The 15,545-nt window shown below is 37.4% G+C and overlaps 1 protein-coding gene across 8 annotated transcripts in view; it reads left to right on the top strand.

The window, feature by feature from the left end:
- Window positions 1-372: 372 nt before the first annotated feature.
- The window catches only part of LOC123789893 (ubiquitin carboxyl-terminal hydrolase 9X-like), a 155,263-nt gene continuing 140,090 nt past the window's right edge, over window positions 373-15,545 (top strand). For 5 of the 8 annotated variants that reach the window (XM_087859323.1, XM_087859324.1, XM_087859326.1 and 2 more), the window contains exon 1: window positions 374-771. The gene's annotated coding sequence lies outside the window, so the exon portion shown is untranslated. Of the gene's footprint in view, window positions 772-15,545 lie in introns of all 8 variants that reach the window. The other 3 variants (XM_087859321.1, XM_087859327.1, XM_087859322.1) reach the window with 1 other exon arrangement.

The following is a 15,545-nucleotide window of genomic DNA, read 5'->3' on the forward strand; positions in this document are numbered from 1 at the left end:
GACGGGTCCTGTCGCAATCCCTAGTGAAGGTGGTGCGACAGCCAATGTCCCGAGGGCTGCTTTTACCATGTGGTCTTCCCCGCCCCTATCGCAGTGTTTTGGGGTCTAGACTTCTCAATCAGGACTCATTTCCGGATTTGCTTACGGACTCTTTCCCAGTTCCGGTGCAGCAAGAAAAAAACGTTGGGGTGAAGAGGTAGAGAGTTCGAATAGCAGAGGGACACGAGGCTAGGGCGGAGTAGGGGGAGGGTTGAGGGGCGGGAGTAGGGGGAGGGTTGAGGGGCGGGACTCGGAGAGGGTGGGGGTCATCAAGGCTCTAGGCAGCGCGGGGGTTGGTGGGAGTCTGCGCCTGTGCTGTTGCCTGAGCCGGCGGTTTTTTTTTTTTTTTTTTTTTTTTTGGTTCGGCGGATCCGCCATATTGAAGAGCACCGGCCTAGGCGACTGCCTGAGCCCCAACCTCCCTGCACCCCGCCCTTTAGGGGCTTTGTTGAGCCCGGCCCCTTTCAGCCTCAAACAGCTTGTAGGCTTTTATTGAGCTTCTCCCCGCTGCCGCCTCTCCCACACGAGAGGCGGCCGCCTCAGCTCCTGGTGTTGGTGTCGGCGTCGGGAGCTAAGAGCGAGAGTCGCAGTGAAGAGACCAGGCCCAGAACGGCGATCAAGGCAAGGGGAAAGCCACCGCTGCGGGAGCAGTAAGAATAGGTGACTCAGGAGAATCGCACCACCTGGACGCTATCTAAGCTCAGCGAGAGACCCTGCCCCAGGAAAAAAGAGGTGAGAGGAGTACCGTTTGCGGAGGAGAGCGGACTTGGTATAGTGTCTTTTTCTCACGGCCGATGTTGGCTGTCGCAGGGTGTTTTTTTGTTTCTTTTTTACTGTTTGGGTTTGTGTTTTTCGCGGTGGGGCTTGGGGTTTTGTTTTCTTTTGTTGCCAGACTTAGCACTACGTTGGTTTTGGGGTAAAAGTCACCGGAGTCTAGGAGTAGCGGCCCGCTTCTTCCTTGATCCGCAACAGAATTTGAAAGACGATAGGAGGACTGGGGGTTTGTATTTCTTCCCTTTTCTACCCAGGGGGGAAGCTTACTGGCCCCTCCATTCTCCGCAGTAGGGTGGGCTGGGCAGCTGCGCAGGCCGGTAATGGGTGCCGAGCCGGCGATTTAGGAACATGTTCATATTTTGGACTGTAAGGGAAAATGGCTGACGGCTCTGTCCCGCCCCTCTCCGGTAGACTTCGATTTTTACTCAGGGTTTAAGCGCTCCAGATCCCTGCGCTCAGGATCCTAGGCGGATCTCATCGTTGCACTTGACACCAAACGTCGTCACTGAGGTGGTGTGATTTCGAGTACATCCAGGGCACAAACTCTTGGCTCTCAGGGCTGACGTTTGTCCACTTTCCGAAGTAACTAGAAAGTGTGGAACAATTTTTCGCCTTCTACTTCCCCGAGGTGCAGATAGCTAAGGGACAGTGAAAGCTGTTTTAATGAAGAAATCAATTCCACATTAGCTTTTACGTACTTTTCACTCTTCTATAGAAACACCGTTTTTGAGTTTGTTAGTATTAAAATCTCGTAATGTGACGCATTAGATCTCACATATGTACTTTTTCATTATAAAATGTTAATTTGTGGCTATGGACCACATAGCAGTTGTGTGGAAACTACAGTTTCGGCGTTTTTCAAATAAGAGCATTCATGTTATCTTGTGAATTTCCTTTATTACGCTACTCCAGTTTTCCATTATGCAGTTTCTCCCACAGGTGTTACAGCTGAATAATTTCTTAAGACAGTTACTGAACTCAACTTAGCAGGTTGTAGACGTGGCTTAAAAATTCATATTGTATTTTTTAAGGGGAAATACTTTGTAGTATTTTCTTACCAGGAAGCTCTGTATCTTTTAAATACACATTACATGCTTATGCTTTTAAAAAAGCATTTGAGGTGCTTTGATTAGGGAACATTCAGCAGACATTTTCTTGGAACTTACCACTAGAAATTACCTCATGAACAAGAACTACATAATTGTAGACTAGGGTGGGAATCTTAAACCGTGTTTTTGGACTGAGTTAAAACAAATGTTAAACTCTTGTATTTTCCTTGCTCTGCTAATTTAACCAACTGTCATTTTTGCCAACACAAAACTAAAAGTTTAAAGACATGTTTACAAAGGGATCAGCATTAGTTTTCTCAATTCAAAAACTCATGCATGTAGTTTTAAGTTTAACATTGAAAATTTTATTGATACGCTCTCTGGGAAGAAGGAAAGCCTGAAGTACTTGAAATTAGTGTTTCAAGGGTCAGTTGAAAATGTCTTAGTTCACTGAGTTAAAGGTGATATTTTTAGATTTTAACTATTTTTCCTACCTTTTCCTATACAACTTTTACATAAATGTTTAACATTTTGTTTTAATGTTTTTCTTTTATTGCTTTGCTCTCATAATACCTGATCTTCTAACTTAGAGGTAATTTCTGTAGCCATTGAACTGTGCAATGTTACATTTGAGAATTCTAAACAACTTTTTATCTTAGATATTAATATTCCATATTAAATTAATAGAAATAGTCATGTAGTGTTTACTATGGATCTTTTTTTCCTGGGATTTTGAAATGCAGTTTAGGTAAATACAAAGAAACGTTTGGTGGATATTTCCAGATTTTTTCTTTGATGAGGATATTTGTAATGAAGCTTATGGTTATTGATACAATATGTAGTCTTTGTCTCTGACTTCTTACTAGGTAATGGTTTTGAAATTCATTTGTACTGTATTGTGAATCTATTTAATATGGACTTAAAGCTGCTAGGAATTAATTTGTAAATCTCGGTTTGTGAACAGTGTGTGTTTGTGTTAAGTAGATGCCTATGAGCAAAATTGTTGGATTGTATTGTAAATTTATGTTTAGCTTAAGAAACTGCAAAATCATTTCTCATCATTACCATGTTACATTCCTACCAGCAGTTTTTGAGTTTTCTAGTTCCCTGCATTCTGACTTTTGGTTATGCCCATTCTAGTGGGTGTGCTGTGGTACCTTATTGTAGTTTAAATTTGCATTTGCCTGACGACTACACTGTTGGCTGTTTGTAAATCTTTAGAGAAATGTCTATTCAGGCTGCCCATTTTTTAAGTTAATATTTAATTGTTTCCTATTAAAGTTATATCCTTTATCCGACACATGATTTGTAATATTTTCTCCTAAGTCTCTGATGCCTAACCATCTGAGCCACGCAGGCGCCTCTCTCTTCACTTTCTTAACGGCATCTTTGAAATGCAGAAAATTTTTAATTTTGATGAAATTGTTTACTGATTTTTAAGATGTCAGTTACTTCTACTTCTCATAGTATTCTGAGAAATCCTTGGATAACTATAGGTCACAAAGATTCACTTACATTTTTCCTCTAAGCATTTTATATTTAAAGTACTTACATTTTGGTAAGAAGTTCACTTTGGGTTAACTTTTACTTATTATGAGTATTAGAGATCTAAATTCATCTTTTGCAGGTGGATATCCAATTGTATTAGTATAGTTTGTTGAAAAGACTTCTTTCCCATTTAAAAGTCTTGGTTCCCTTGTAGAAAAACATTTGACATATTTAAAAGGGTTTATAATTAAGGGTTCATTTCTGGGCTATTGGTCTGTACTGTTAAGCTATGTCTATGCTTCTGTTAGCAATTGGAAGAGTTCATTTTTATTCCAAAGGAGAGTAACCCTTAATTTTTTTTTTAATTGTGGTAAATGTACATAAAATTAACTACTGAACTTTTAAAGTACGTAGTTCAGCGTTATTAAGTATGATCACATTTTTGTGCAGCCATCATGATATAAACACTTTCATGCATTTTTACTTTTAACTTATTTTTCTTTATTGCAGTCCTTAAGAAATAGATTTTTGTGTTTTTCTTTCCTTCAGTGCCTGACAGGTTTTTAGCTTTCATTTTTTTCTCTTAAGAGTTGTGACCTCATTATTATTATTATTATTATTATTATTATTATTATTATTATTGTTATTGGGACAGACCCTGACATTAATATTTGGGAAAGGATTAATGCAGAGTTTTTTCTCAACCCTCATAGCACATTACAGTCACGTGGGGAACTTTTGGAATAATACTTGTACTGAAGGTTCCTTGTGCTTTCACTCCATCCACCTATTTTATTTGTTTAGTACAAAGTCTAGATAAGTGATCTTTAAAATCTTTGTGGATAAAAATCACTATGTTATTATTTCTTAGCATGCAGTTATAAATTTTTCAGATAACCATAAACATAATTTTTTAAAAAGATTTTTTTAAGTAGTGTCTGCACTCAACACAGGGCTCAAATTTAAAACCCTGAGATCAAGAGTCACATGCTGTCTACCAAAGCTGAGCCAGCTATGCACCCCAGAACACAACTTTTTAATTGATAGTTTTATTAATGCCAGAATTGTCATTTGAGTTTTAATTATGTTTGCACTGTTGTTAGCATTCTGTGTGTTTCATGTTATGTAGATACTCTTTTATTTCTACAGATGTGAAAATTGAGATGTAAGAGGCACAACTGGTAGTACAGCCACTTTCCCAGTGTGGTACAATAAATCATTGATTTATTTGCTTTCATATTTTTAAACATTGAAACTTGACTAGCTTTACATAGCAAGATTTGATTAGGTTTGATTAAAATTTTTTGGTTTGTAACTTTGTTTTAAAGATTATTTAAATATTCTGTATGAGAAATGATTAGCCACAGATGTTAAGCTGCATTGAATAAGTTCTTCTTTCATTTGCCTCCCAGCATACACGGGGCATTTTTTTTTCCTTTGGTGGGTTTATTCTTTAAAAATGTTTGAATAACATAATATTACTTGTAGATGCACATCTGTGGTATTTTTCTTCCTGTTATTTACTTAAATTATCCATAAGACTGTTTGATGTGAAATTACATAATCTCAGTTTAAGAGTTTCAGGTTTCATTTAGTGTTTAAGATTGGCTTTCCACAAAAGCTTTTCTTTTCTTTTTTAAGATTTTATTTATTTATTTATTTATTTATTTATTTATTTATTTATTTGATAGAGCACAAGTAGGGGGAGGACTGGAGGAGGACGCAGACTCCCTTCTGATCAGGGAGCTTGATGTGGGGCTTGATCCCAGGACCCTGAGATCCTGACTTGAGCCAAAGGCAGCTAATTAACTGACTGAGGCACCCAGGAGCCCTTCCACAAAAGCTTTTCAAAATTAAGTTAGCATTTGTGGATTTGTGGGTGAGAGAAAGAGGGAGTTGACAGTGTTTATGGAATTATTGAAATTGAAATAATAGACACTGGCTTGTTGTTTCTGACTTTTTTTCCCTTGGTTCAATGTGATAAATTCTCTTTACAAAGATAAGAAGTTCACTGGTATAGAATCTGTTGAGGGGTCTTAATGTGGCTGAACACTGTTCGTAGTACTCTTTAGTAAATAATATGGAAAATAGAACTGCTGTAATAAACCTTAGTAGTAAAAGTGGAAAAAAAGTCAGTGGTAGTCCTAGAACTGGAAAGTGGCATTTAGGTAGTAATTATTTGTTGAATGTCAACAGTTCATCGTTCTCTACATGATTTCTCCTATGTGTATGGTTTTACTAATAGTCTTCGTTACGTGGAGTGGTTTTACTTCACCTGTTAATCATGTTAAGATGATAAAACTGTCTCAGAGAGGTTAATGTCAACCCAAAATAGTACAGTCATGAATTACTTTTTTGTGAAGTTGCTGTCATACTCTTATATCTAACAAGTTAACTTTTCTGAATTCTATTGCTTTTTTATTCCTCCTTAAAACTTCTCTGTTGATGGGGTGCCTGGGTGGCTTAGTTGTTAGTCGTCTGCCTTTGGCTCAGGTCATGATCCTAGTGTTGTGGGATCCAGTCCTGCATAGGACTGCCTGCTCAGTGGGGAGCCTTCTTCTCCCTCTCCCACTCCCCCTGCTTTTGTTTCCTCTCTTGGTGTCTCTCTTTGTCAAATAAATAAATAAAATCTTTAAAAAAAAACCCCACAAAACTTCTCTATTGAGTTATTTAATATTTATTAATTCTCTCCCTGCTAAGCTTGGCAAAGTCAGAGACAAAGAGAGGTCCTGCATGATATTTGACTTAATTTGCAAAATCTAGAACTGGTTTGTGGGATCTAAAACTGCTTGTGCATTACTAAATGGTACTGCAGTTTATCTTTTTAAACATAGTGGAAACCCAAGCTTACTTTGAATGATTTTGAGCTGGTAGTTTGAAGATTGGATTTCATTTTCTATCAGCGTGTAAAGGAATGAGAAGATAATTTTTTTTTTTAAGATTGTATTTATTTGACAGAGTGAGACACAGCGAGAGAGGGAACACAAGTAGGGGGAGTGGGAGAGGGAGAAGCAGGCTTCCTGCTGAGCAGGGAGGGATGCGGGGCTCGATCCCTGGGGTCATGACCTGAGCCGAAGGCAGACGCTTAACGACTGAGCCACCCAGGTGCTCCAGGAATAAGAGGATAATTTAAAAAGAAAAAAGGATACGGGATGTCTGTCTTTTCCGTATCATATGTCCTTTCATTTCTGGTGATTTATTTATTTCTTTTGATGTCATTTCTACTGATACTGTTTCTGGTGATGGTCACTAAGGCTGGTAACATTACTGATCACCTTCCTCTCTTTCTGGTCATTTTCCTTAGGTAGCTATTTCTGTGAACTTTTAAATTGTCTATTTTTGATTTGACCATCAGAAATTACAATATAGTATTAAAGCCATGTTCTACTTAAACAGAATGTCTCTCAGATATTGAAGGTTTTTAATTTAATTTTATTTTTTTAAAGATTTTATTTATTTGAGAGAGCCGAGACAGCATGAGTGGGGGAGACACAAAGGGAGAGGGAGAAGCAGGGAGCCTACTTGGGGTTCAATCCCAGTACTCTGGGATCATACCTGAGCTGAAGGCAGTCACTTAACCAACTGAGCTACCCACACGCCCCATTGAGTTTTTTAATAGTGCCTTAAGAACCTAGACAAGTGATACTTAAAATTTGAGCATTAAGAAAAATCACCTGGAGGGCTAGTTAAAAACACAGATTGTTGGTTTCCTTAGACTATAGATGATCTAAACCTGGGGAGGGCCCCTTGAAAATTTGCATGTCAGGTAAGTACTCAGATGATACTAAAGCTGCTGGTCTTAAAAGAGACTTGGAAAACCATTGGCCTGCACTGTTTCCATTGCACCCCACATTTCTTTCAGATTAAATACTGAATTTCTCTAATTTTTTTCTTAAACCTTTGTATTTATTTGTACTTTCACATATACTAGTTACTGTAGCAGACGGGGAAACAACGTGAGTAAAAAGAATTGTATCCATTGATTTACAAGTTCACAAATTAATTCCCATAAACCTTTCAAAGTTCAGAGTCTGTGAGATGTATTGTACCATTTTCAAAGCAGGACATCATGAGATGTGGAACATTCATGTTCAGGGGAGACAAAAATGAAAAGGGGCATAGTCAAACTAAATAAAAATAATTTGGTGTCAAGGGATAATTGGACATTAATGGTTTATTCATTTGATGGAGAACTTTTCATGTTATGTACCTTTCTTTATGTGAATTAGTTTCTTTGGGGGTATTTTCATTTTCTTTTCTGGTATCAGTTACTTTTCATCTTCAGTGACTGAGGTAACAGGATGGTTTACATATAACTATCTTAGGCTCTTTTAAGTAAGTCTTTTTAATTTTATTTTATCTTATTTCTTTAAAGATTTATTTTATTTAGAGAGGGGGAGAGAGCAGGTGCAGGGGCAGAGAGAGAGAGGAGAGAGTCCTAAAACAGACTCCCTGCTGAGCATGGAGCCGATCTAGGGCTCAGATCCCAGGACCCTGCAATCATGACCTGAGCCAAAATCAAGGGTTAGATGCTTAACCAACTGAGCCACTCAGGTGCCTAAATAAGTCTTTTAAAGAGCTGTCTTCCTCCCGACTTTTCTAAGGCAACAGTTCTTATTTGCTTATTAGGTATTCTTTTTTATCTACCATTTACAGAGAGATGAGATGTATTGTGTTTATTATATGATGATGTTCCCTTTATGTGAACTAGTTAAGCAGAATAGCAAGCAGTACATGACGCCTTGAAAATTTCATGTAATTTAGTATCACAGTTTATACTAGTAGTTCTCAGTTTCGGCTGATTTTGCCCTCTTACGAGACATTCAGCAATGTCTAGAGGCATTTAAGCTACAATGACTCGGGCAAGTTGGCATGTACTGGCTGGCATCTGGTAGTTAGAGAACAGGGATGCTATAAACATCTTACAGTGCACAGAATCATACAAGTTAGTGTGTTCTCTTCCTACCCACCCACCTCCCCAAATTTATATGGTCCAAAATGTCTGTCATGCTAAAGTTGAGATAACTTGGTCTGCAGTTTTCACATGACCATACTTCTCTTATAGATTTGTGCCCCATAGCTTGTGTACTGGTAAGCTAGAGGAAGAAGGACTGAGTAGTAGAGAAGAAGCCTAAAGTAGTAGCATCCACAGATTTATTTTTTGCCTGATACGAGAAGGGTATTTATTATCCGAGCCACATAAATACCAGCTGCCTGAAATTGAATCTCCGTTATTGGAGGATTATTTTAGTAATACTCACTGAAGCCTGAGTGGGAAAATTAGTTGTGAAAAGAGAATCATGGGAGGCTTCTTTGGCTTCCTTTCAGCTATACAGGGCCACAAGATACATATTCCTCATTGGTACCTCCTTTTCTCTTCCTCTCTTCCAAGTACTGTTTAAAATTTTACTATGGTAATTTCACTAGAACAAAGTTATATAGTTTCCAGTCTTTCCATGGTTCTTTAGTATTCTCCCCTCCCCCTGTTTTTTTTAGTAGACTCCACGCTGGGGCTCAAAGTCACAACCCTGCAATCAAGATCTGAACTGAGATCAAGGGTGAGACGCCCAACCAGCCGAGCCACCCAGGCGCCCCTAGTATTCTCCCATTTAATTGAACTGTCCTTGTTGATGTGAATGCTCTGATATTTCCTATACTCTCTTTGGACTCTTGACTCTTTTTTTTTTTCTGTGCACTTGAAGTGTCTTCCCTTATGTCTGATGTACAATCCTGAGTTCTGTGTCATCTTCAGTTACCTCTAATTGCTAATGATTTCCACTTTCTTTCAACTCCAGTAGCACCTTATCATGAACTTAATGTTCGTGGTTTCTTCTTGATATCTTTTGTATTTTTGTATTCTGTTAAGTACATTTCTACTTGCACGGTCTTTTGCTTAGTAGGTACTTTTGAGTAATTCAGTTTTGCTTACTTATCAATACTTGGGCAAATGAGTACTTAGAATCCAAAGAATTATTACAGAATCTAAATTACTTTATGACATTAATATTAACAGATTTATTATTATAGAATCTGAAACAGTACCATTATACCTGTTATTCATAGATTTTTCTGGAATATCTTTTGCGTGAAGTTGGTTTCTGAGGTGAAGATCCTTTTTGAATGATCATATGGGACTGGTTAAGAGAGTGTGGTTGTTAATAAAGTGTTATGATATCGCTGTTATGATTAAGAGATTGGATTATAGTTCTTGCTCTTCAGTCAGCTACTGAGCAAGTTATTTAACCTCATTGAATGTCTTCGTTCATTTAATACCTTGCTACTCACAGGGAGATGCATGACTGATACCCACTTTAAGACTGTACGTCTAATGTACAGTAAATGCTGTATTAATATAGAGGCGAGAAAAGTAGAATTGTAGAAGATGTGAGGGAAATAATTTCTGTTTGAGGTTGTATACTGTGTATGGTCTTTAAAGCTGTAGGGTTTTGGTAACTATACAGATTTAGATTGAGGATTTCCAGGGATAGTGAACACTTGAGATTGAGGAATGGAAGTGTGTGGTATATTTAGAGAAGGAGTAGTAGTAGAATATGGAAGGAACACTAAATATTTATTTAGGAGGAGGGATTTATGGGATCAGACTAGAAAGCTAATTTGAATGACATTAGATTATAAGGGATTTAAGTGCTATGTTAAGGTTGTTACATTTTATTTTTAAACAATAAAGTGGCCCCTTTTCCTTTTAGTGAAATCTGTGTTTTGTAGAGAGATTGGGAGACAGTTCTGGTGACTCTGTGGAGGCCAGGTTGCAGGTCAATCTGGTAGCTGAAGAACTGAAATATTTTTAGCACTTTGGATGAAAGACAGAGTTACATTTTGAGGAATGAAATTAAGCATTGAGATTCATAGGGCAGAAATGCCTGGGTGGCCCAGTCAGTTAAACATCTGCTTTCAGCTCAGGTCATAATCTCAGGGTCCTGGAATCCTGCCCTGCGTCGGGCTCCCTACCCAGTGGAGTGTCTGCTTCTCCCTATCTCTGCCACTCCCCCTACTTGTACTCTCTCTTTCTGTCTTTCTAATAAAATCTTAAAAAAAGAGGGAGAGATTTGTAGGGCTACCATGGTCAGGCAGAGATGCTATTTTGACTTTTCTGTCACTGACTTGAATACTGAAGACACAGGCTGTAACAAAATACTACAGAAGTTGGCAACAAATTTATATTACAGTTTCTGATATCAGGAATCTAGGACCAGCTTAGCTGATGTTTCTGGTTCTGGGCTCTTTAGAGACTGCATTCAGGGTGCCAGCAGTGGGTAGCAGTCATCCCATCTGAGGGCTTGAGTGGGGCTGAAGTATCCCACATCTACCAAAACTCTTTTACTTGACTTGTGGCTAGCAACATCAGTTCCATGTCATGTGATGTCTCTGCAGTGCTGCTTTAGCATTTGGGGGCAAGTGTTAGCTGCCATGTTGAGAATACTCTTGTTACAAATTTCAAGAATATTAATCCTGCTAAAGATTATTATAGTCTAGAGAAAATATAATATCAAAAGGAATTTTAGTTTTACTCCTATGAAAAATTGAGATAAGCAGTGATTAAACATTGGACTAAATGGTTTTAGATAGCATTTTACTTTGGTTCTTTGTTTTTTATCACAGTAAGATAATTAGCAAAAGGAACTTATTTTGTGTGTTTCATTTCTTTTTTTTTTTTTTAAAGATTTTATTTATTTATTCGACAGAGATAGAGACAGCCAGCGAGAGAGGGAACACAAGCAGGGGGAGTGGGAGAGGAAGAAGCAGGCTCATAGCGGAAGAGCCTGATGTGGGGCTCGATCCCATAACGCCGGGATCACGCCCTGAGCCGAAGGCAGACGCTTAACCGCTGTGCCACCCAGGGGCCCCTGTGTGTTTCATTTCTTAAGAAGCTAGCAGTGCTCAAGCTTTCTGGTTTCAAGGCTCCTTCACACTGTAAAAAGTTTTGAGAATCTCATGAAGCTCTACTTTATGTGTGTTCTCTCTCAGTATTTACCATACTATAGGTTAGAATTTATAGGCTTAAAGTTATTTACCTTTTCATTTGGAAAAAAGTACAAGATTCATTATATAATAATATTTTGTAAAGATAATTTCCAAGAAAAAATTATTTTACATTGTTTATAGATTTAGAGCAGTTTTAGATTTGTAGAAAAATTTGTAGAAAAAAGAAAGTAGACTTCTTATATTCCCCTCCCAGAGTTTCCAGTTGATCAGTTCCAGCATTACTCTGATAGATTTATTATAATTCATTAAGCTATATTGATACGTTAGTATTAACTAATACATTAGTATTAGTATTAAGCTGTATTGATACATTGATCCATTGTTTACGTTAGGATTCACATTTTGTGTTGTACAGTTCTGTGGGTTATGACAAATGCATAATGTCATGTATTTGTCATTATAGTATCAGGTAGGATAGTTTTAGGTCTCTACAATGCCTGGCGTGCCACTCTCTTCCCCATTCCCTGAACACTTACTGCCTGTATATAATACTGCTTTTTCCTGAATGTCATATAGTTGGAATCATACTGTATATCGCTTTTTCAGACTGGTTTCTTTTAACTTAATTGTATGAATTTAAGATCTCCATGTCTTTTTGTTTGATAGTTCTTTCTGTCACTGAATAATATTTCATTGTATGAATGTACCACAATTTTTTCACCTGTCACTTGCAACACACAAACATTTGTGTGTAGGCTTTGTGTGGATATGTTTTCATTTGAGTAAATCTAGAAGGGTGATTACTGAATTGTATGGTAAGCCTGTTTTTAACTGTATGAGAAACTGCCAAATTGTCTTCTAAAAAAGTGTGGACTATCACTTTGCATTCCCACCGGAAATATGTAAAAATTCTCTAATTAGGAGAAAAAGGCTGTCAGTTTGATATCTGGATATAGGGCCTACAGGATTTCTTTTTCCTGTAAGTAGACTAAATAAGGATAATGATGTTTTATTATTCTATTTTGGTAGTCATTATAGCCATTTTTCTAGATCTTGAGGAAAGAGATGAGTGAAAATGATGGGAGGTAGTTTTTAATCACATATATGAGAGTAAGGTTTTTGATTGAGGTGGGAGATTTCTCAACATCAGTTTATGAAAACAATAGCAAAGGACAAGCGGAGATTGGCAGACCTTGACTTGCATTTATTTACTCAAATTTTGCTAGTGAAGATTGTTAGAGAACTTGACGTATTTTATGGATGTCTTGGGAATCACTGATGAGCAAAACTGTAAGGCCAGAGTCATTATGGAGCTTAGGTTTTAGCAGATTGAGTAATAGGCACATAGATGCAGAAAAAGGAGAGTTCAAAGGGGTACAAGAACCAATTGTAGGGTGAATTAACTCAAATTAAGGTAAAGAGACCTCGTCAGAAAGGTCACATTTTCATTGAGAGTTGAAGAAAGTTTGAATTAATAAACAAAGGCCTCCAGAATACCCTGAGGAAGCACACTTTACAGCAATATGAAGAAGTAAGAAAAAAAAAAAAAATTACTTAAAAGTAAGGACAGGTTTAGTCTCCTGAAAATATGATTCTCACAACATTTATTTATTTTTTAATGAAGGAAAAAAAAAACCTTGAAAGATCAATTAATTGTTTATGATTATCACCCAGTTTTATCATAATTATATGTATTATTCTGTATAAACTGTACTTTGCAAAGGTTTTCATTTTACTTGTGTTTCTTTGTGTCTATAGAAGTGTATGTCAACCTAGTAAATATCAAACGAGGTTTATCTTGTGTGGCAGGAAAAAGAATGAACTGCTGCTTTATATAGTATACTTTTCTGGACAGTGGTATGTTAACAGATCTGCTTTCAGTCTTATCAAATGAATTGTAGCAATTCAAAGTTTTAATTTAAATGCTGTTATTAAAATTTAAATATACTGTTAATTTAGAAGTATTTTTGTACTTTACCTTAGGACTTAGAATGCCTATTGAACTAGAGTTGAGTGTAAGCTTTATTACATGCGCTTAAACATTTTAAGTCACTGTGACATATTTTCTTTTTATAATATCAACTGCAAAGTAGTTGATAGCTGCTGTTAAAGTTTACTATTTCAAAGTGGTCTGTGAAAATATTGAGATAAATAGCTTGAGTTTTTCTGTTTTACTTGCCCATCTACTAAGTCCATATTGCACATGTGTTTATTAAATTGTAGTAAAACATATGTAACATAAAATTTAACATTTTAATGTTTATAAATATATAGTTGATTAGTATGAAGTACACTTGCATTGTTACACAGCTACCATCACCATTAATCTCCAGAACTTCATTCATCTTACAGATTTGAAACTGTATCCATCAGATTGTATCCATCACGATTGCCCCCACCTTCCAGCGCTTGGCCACTTCTCTCGTACTTTGTCTCTGTAGACTTGATTACTTTAAGGACTTAGTATGAACAGAATCATAGAAGTATTTGTCCTTTTGTGAGCAACATATTTTATTTGACATAATGTGCTGAGGTTCATCCGTTTTATCATATGTGTCAGAATTATGTTTTTGAAGCAAGAGAGCGAGGTTCTTGTCTCAGAGAGTCGAAGAATGAATCTCGGGAACAAAGGAGAGTGAGTAAAGTCATAGAGTTTTATTAAGCAAGAATACAGAAAAAGGTTTCAGAAGTGAGAGGGTTCCCAACAGGATTGTCCCTGAGGGCTTCTAGGGTTGGTCTTTTATTGAAGGTTAACCAGTGAACTTAAATCCTTTTAACATCTCTACTGATAGCACCATTTAGTAAGGACTAGGGATAACCCCCTTAATGGCTTACTTCTTTTTAGGGTCTGGTTATTCTTTGTTGGTCACAGGTAGCTGTTACAACAAGACCCCACTTCTGACACCTAGGACAAGATGGTCTGGTTTGTTCCCTTATCTGTGGTTTCCTTACACCTCAGCATTTTTGGGATTTCTGTGAGCCTGATCCCTATAGCCCCCTACCTGTTTCTCCCTGCCTAGCCCCACCTTTCCCTTACTCATTTTAAGGCTGAATCATATGCAGTTATATTTGTATACCACACTGTGTTTATCCATTCATCTGTCAAACAGTTGCTTCTGCATTTTTGCTTTTGGGAATACTGCTGCAGTGAACATAAGGTTGTGCATATATTTCTTTGAGGGCCCGTTTCACTTCTTTTGGTTATATGCAGAAGCGGGATTGCTGAATTGTATAATAATTCTGGTTTTGATATTACTTTGAAGAAATAAAATATTCTTTTCCCTTTTTTCTTTTTAAAGATTTTAATTGTTTTTCAGAGAGAGAGAGAGAGCACACAAGTGGGGGGGGCACAGCAGGCAGAGAGAGAAGCAGGCCTCTGCTGAGCAGGTAGCCCTAGCGGGATTCGATCCCAGGACCCTGGGATCGTGACCCGAGCCGAAAGCAGTCGCTTAAACCACTGAGCCACTCAGGCGTCCCTGCAGTATTCTTTCCCCGTAACTGTACACCATTTTACATTCCCATGAACAGTATACAATAGGTTCCAATTTCTCCATGTTGTGGCTGATCCTTACTATTTTCTGTTTTTGGTTTTTGATGATAGCCATCCTAATGGGTATTGTGGTTTTGAGTTGCATTTCTCTAATGATTTGTGGTGTTGGATATCTTTTCATATGGTTGTCCATTTGTATATCATCTTTGGAGAATGCCTATTCAAATCCTTTGTCCATTTTAAAATTAAATTATTTGATTTTTTTGTTGAGTTGCGGAAAGTTTTTATATTCTAGATATTGACCCCTTATTAAATAATATATGATTTGCATACTTTTTGTTCAGTTCTACAAGTTGCCTTTCACACTGTTGATTTGTGTCTGATTTTGAGACAGTCCAGTTTGTTTTTGCTTTGTTGCTGGTGCTTTCAATATTTTTCCAAGAAATCCTTGCCACTTTTAATGTCTTAAAGGTTTTCTTCTTTTTGTCCTGAGATTTTTAAAAATATTTTAAAGTTTGTTCATTTATTTATTTAGTTTTTTGTTGTTGTTGTTGTTGTTTTTTAAGTAACCTCTACATCCAGGACACCTGGGTGGCTCAGTCAGTTAAGCATCTGCCTTTGGCTCCGGTCATGATCCCAGGGCCCTGGAATGGAGTCCCCACATCAGGCTTCTTCCTTGGCAGGGAGTCTGCTTCTGCCTCTGCCTGCTGCTTCCCCTGCTTGTGCTCTCTCTCTGACAAAGAAGTAAATAAAATCTTAAA

This window comes from Ursus americanus, chromosome 37, assembly GCF_024610735.1.
Source record: "Ursus americanus isolate L20-20 chromosome 37, mUrsAme1.1.p, whole genome shotgun sequence".
Classification (NCBI taxonomy): Eukaryota; Metazoa; Chordata; class Mammalia; order Carnivora; family Ursidae; genus Ursus; species Ursus americanus.